The sequence below is a fragment of the Gastrolobium bilobum genome, unplaced genomic scaffold (assembly GCF_033153095.1).
Source record: "Gastrolobium bilobum isolate Gb01-03AN ecotype WA unplaced genomic scaffold, APGP_CSIRO_Gbil_v1 utg1554, whole genome shotgun sequence".
In the NCBI taxonomy this organism is placed as follows: domain Eukaryota; kingdom Viridiplantae; phylum Streptophyta; class Magnoliopsida; order Fabales; family Fabaceae; genus Gastrolobium; species Gastrolobium bilobum.
Genome location: NW_026895594.1, coordinates 1 through 5182, shown reverse-complemented (window position 1 = coordinate 5182; position 5182 = coordinate 1).

The window sequence follows — 5182 nt, the reverse complement described above, 5'->3', positions numbered from 1 at the left end:
TGATAATTACTAGAATAATATGTAGGACTTGTAAAACGAGTTTCAAGTCCAAATAATGAGAACTGGTTCTAGAAACCGGTACTGACTTGGAAAAGCGCGTACCGGAAAGTTGCTCAGAAAATTATAAGAAAAATATGTTAATTCTTATAAAATTATGTAGTTTCATAATCCAAAGTTTGGGATTAAAATTCTAAGCGTAGCAATTAAAGTTAATACTGCGTGCTTAAGTGAGTTTTGGCTATAAATACTCCCATTATGGGCACAAAACCCTAGGATCAGTTTTCTATATGTGAGTTGGGGCTGACCATTTGCTGGTTACTGTTCCATTGGCTTTCCCTTCCATTTCTTGAGCCAAGTTGTGATCTTTCTTGAGTTTCTTCACATTTCCACCTTGTAAACACTTGGGAGCAGCCTTGTGGGAGTGAAAGGAGGGTCTTTTCTGAGTCTTAGCCACTGTTTGAGTCAGTCTTGGGGGCTGAGTTTGGAGGTTGAGTAGTGGAAGCCTTGGTCTTGCCATTTGTGAACTCCAAGTGTCTATCTTTGTGGAGAAATGAGCCATCTTGTTGTGCATTTTCGTGCACCTTCTTAGTCAGAATTGTGAGGAGCTGTGTTGAGCTCCAAGAGCATCTCCCTTTGTTGTTTTTGAGCTGTGGTATGATCACCAACCTTTAACTTGAGTTTTAAGGCTTAAAAATGGAAGCTTGATGCATGTTAAGGTTAAAAGATAATAACTTGTTGTTGGGTAAGGCTTAACACACCTAGAAATGCATGATTAGGTGTTTAAAATCGGTAAAAGGGAACCTTTAAGGGATATCTTCACGGAAATGCAGAAACTGCATTCTGTCGTGAAATATCCGGATATCTGCCCGTGGAATATCCGGATATGGGATATCCGGATATGATATCCGGATATATGTATTCGGATATGGGTTTTGGGATATCTGGATATTGTATATTCGGATATGGGATTCTGGATATCTGGATATGTACAGTGAGATATCCGGATATTGCATATCCGGATATGGTCCCGAGGAGTATCCGGATATTCTGGGATTTCGCAGAACAGTAGCTGTGTTGTGCATACAGTAGGCTATTGGGGGTTTGTAGACCCTAGATTGATGAAGTTGAACTTCTGTATTTAATGGATTAAGCCAGAATCATGGGATTTAGGGTTTGTGGCTTTGTTAGAAGCTTTAAGACTTGAAAACGTAATGAAAAGGCGTTGTCTTTAGTTTGTATGCATGTGGTATATGTTATTGATTTATGTTTGGTCCATATCAGATTGTGATCTGCTGTGATTGGACTTTGAGCTTGTGGCATTGGATAGCTAGCTTAGAGGTAAGCTTTCGTGTCCTCGGTTTAGCCATGTTGTGGTTCCACCATGTCCCATGGGGATATGGTATATGCATGCTGTGTTACATGCTTTTGATGTTTTTGAAATGCTGTTGAGCTATTATATGTTAGTGCCTTGTTGATATGCATGGAGGTGTTCCACCTATACGGTAAGCCTGAGTATATAGAACATACAAGAGGGTGAGGCTGTGGATGAGGTGCAAGCGGTGTTCCTTGTACTACATGTAGGGAATAGACGTATTCTTACATTTCTCTGGCCAGTAGATAGTGATTACACACATGCCATAGATATCTGTTGCACTACATAGTTTTGGAACTGATAATGATATAAATGCTTTTTGAACTTATATTGCACATGTAAGTGAGCTTGGGGTGGAAGATCCTTGAGGACCCCTTGTCTTACTGAGATTTCTAGTTTAGAGATCTCACCCCACGTTTGGGGAATGCTTATTTCAGGGTCAGGTAATGTTGAGACCTCAGGTGGCAGGAGGCCGGAGCTGAGTTAGATTGCTGTTATATTATGCTGCCATGATTGGATGCTGGATTTGCATGCTGCTTATGCGTATAGCTTCAGTTTGTGTTATGGAGTTTTATGTTGAGACTTGTTGTTTACTATGTTATTTGGTGAGCATGGGGATTGTCCATGACACATAGTATTATTATGTCTTGGTTATGTCTTGAGTCTTTTGGAGTTGTATTAATGTATCAGGATATTGTCCGGATTACTTGATGTAATGTCGTGATTTAGATACACACTTTATCTATATATTGAGGTATTTCAGTAGATGTCTTATTGCAATTTACATACAGGCGATATTTTATGAAATTGATTAAGTAATCAAGTTGGTAATTGATAATGACGTCATAATTGAAAAGAAAAAAGAATATTCTGCATTTTTTTTATTAAGCACCGCTTAATACGATGTAATGTTAATATTCCGGGTATACACGGGGTGTTACATTTTATGGTATCAGAGCAACGGTTCAAGGAAAAAGCTTGTATGTATTGCAATGATTAGGATGTTTGGTTGTGTCTGTTTTATGCATTTGCTCCGTCGAGTATTATTATGATAATGCATATGTGACCACATTGCGTGGGCCTGATCAACTCATAATTTGTGTAACTTGTGCAGAATCATGGTAAGGCCCGGGAGAAACCGTGAGACTTCGGAGGATCGGCCTGATCCTGTCCTGGCTGCATTAGCTGAGATGCAGGCGGCCCGACTAGCCGACCAGGAGGCCATGAGAATGGCAAACCAGGCCATGCTGGACGCCGTCAGAGAGGCGAACAGAAAGGCCACTGAGGACGTGTTGGAGGCCAACCGTCTGGCGAACATGACGATGTTTAGAGTCATGTTGGAAGAGATGAGGAATGGTCCTGCTGTTGGCCATGTTCCTCCGCCACCACCTCCACCCAGTCTGCAGGATGACTCTCAGAGTCAGATGGGAGATGGCAGTCATCTTACGGGGGCCATGCAGACCGTCCCTGTTTTTGTTGAGGATCGTGAGGAGATCGATCGTCGGCTGAATGCTTTCCGTAAGCATAAGCCACCTGCTTTTGATGGGTCTTTTGATCCTGTTGCTGCGGCACGTTGGCTTCAGGCGTTGGACAAGATTTTTCGGGTCATGCAGTGCACAGATCCGCAGAAGTTGATGTTCGCTACTTACATGCTGGAGGGTGATGCCCATTAGTGGTGGACAAACCTTTCTCATGTCTACGAGACGCAGGGTCATGTGATGACTTGGCCTATGTTTGAGGACTTCTTCTTGGGTCAGTACTTTCCATATGACGCTCAGGAGAGGCAGCAGGGAGAGTTCGACAGATTGGTTCAGGGCTCGTTGTCTGTGGACGAGTACCTGGCCAAGTTCAACCAGTTGGTGAAGTTTGCACACTTTAGGATGGCGAGGCCTACTCCTACATTTCTGGCTGCTAAGTTCCGTAGGGGACTTAGTGAGGATATTGCTGGTTACCTAGCTGGTTCTGCTTCTAGAGATTTTGGGACACTGGTTCAGCAGTGTCGTGATATTGAAGATTTCTACAACTCGAGTAAGGCCAAGAAGGCCAAGGTTGCTGAGGCGACGAAGGTTGCAGCTGGTAGTTCCACTTCTTGGCGAGACAGGAAGTTTAGGAACAAGGGCCAGGGTAAACAGTTGGCAACTCGGCAGGCGCCGAGTCAGTTCAAGAGGACTTCTGCTCAGGGGAGTGCAGCGAGACCTCCTGCTCCCAGGTGTTCGGGATGCGGGAAGACCTATTTTGGGCCGTGTTCTACCGGCCAGTTGATTTGCTTTCAGTGTGGCAAGGAGGGCCACTTCTCCAGAGATTGTCCGTCGGCGACGACGAGGGCTACTGCAGTGCAGGCAGTGCCACTTCAGATGGTTCCCCTTCCACCTACTTCGGCATCGGTAGTGCCACCATCTTCTGGGAGAGTTTATACTCTGGATCGTCAGCAGTCGGATCGAGCTCCGAACCTTGTCAGAGGTACTGTTACGATTGGTTCATCAGTTGTTGATGTGTTGTTTGACTCTGGGGCTACGCATTCTTTTGTTGCTACCCCGATTGCTGTGGGGCTTGAGTTGCCCAGTGATGTGCTTTCTCCACCGATGCGGGTGACCACCGCCACCGGAGAAAGATGTGATGCTACCACTGTTCATCGCGATGTGGCGTTTCAGTGGGATGGCCGTGAATTCTCGGTAGATTTGATAGGGTTGCCGATGGCCAACTTGGAGGTTATTCTGGGCATGGATTGGCTGTCCAGAAATTGTGTGATGATTGATTGTTGTGCCAAGCGTGTAGTGTTGTCTCCGTGTGATTCCACAGCCAGTTGCTCGCCGTACATTTCGTTGCTGCAGGCTAGGAGAGCCTTGAGAGCAGGGGCATTTGGTTATGTCATGATGGGAGGTTTGGTGAGTGGTACACAGGAGGACATCACTGGCATTCCTGTGGTGAGGGAGTTCCTCGAGGTGTTTCCTGAGGAGATTCTTGAGTTTCCGCCACAGAGGGAGATAGAGTTCTCCATAGATCTGTTGCCTGGTGTGGGGCCGATTTCTTTAGCTCCATACCGGATGTCGCCACCGGAGTTGGCAGAGCTGAAGAAGCATATTGAGGATCTTTCAGCGAAAGACTTCATTAGACCGAGTGTGTCTCCTTGGGGAGCACCGGTTATCTTCGTGAAGAAGAAGGACGAGACAATGCGATTGTGCACCGACTACAGGCAGCTGAACAAGGTGACAATCAAGAACAAGTATCCTCTTCCTCGGATTGATGATCTGTTGGATCAGCTCAGGGGTGCTTGTGTGTATTCCAAGATTGATCTCCGGTCCGGATACCATCAGATTCGGGTGAAGCCGGAGGATGTCCCGAAGACCGCATTTCGCTCGAGATATGGTCATTTTGAGTACTTGGTGATTCCGTTCGGTCTCACCAATGCACCTGCTGTGTTCATGGATTACATGAACCGGATTTTCCAGCCGTACCTGGATTAGTTTGTGATCGTCTTCATTGACGATATTTTGATTTACTCCAAGACGGAGGAGGAGCATGTGGAGCATTTGAGAACTATTCTGCAAATGCTGAAAGAGAAGAAGCTGTATGCGAAGCCTTCCAAATGTGAGTTCTGGCTCAAATCTGTGAAGTTCCTTGGGCATGTTATTTCTGCTGAGGGATTTGCAGTGGATCCGAACAAGATTGAGGTCGTGCTGGATTGGGAGAGACCCAAGACAGTTATGGAAGTGAGGAGCTTTCTGGGTTTGGCAGGTTACTACCGGAGGTTCATCAAGGGATTCTCCACCATGGTTTTGCCATTGACTCGCCTTACTCGGAAGGAGACTC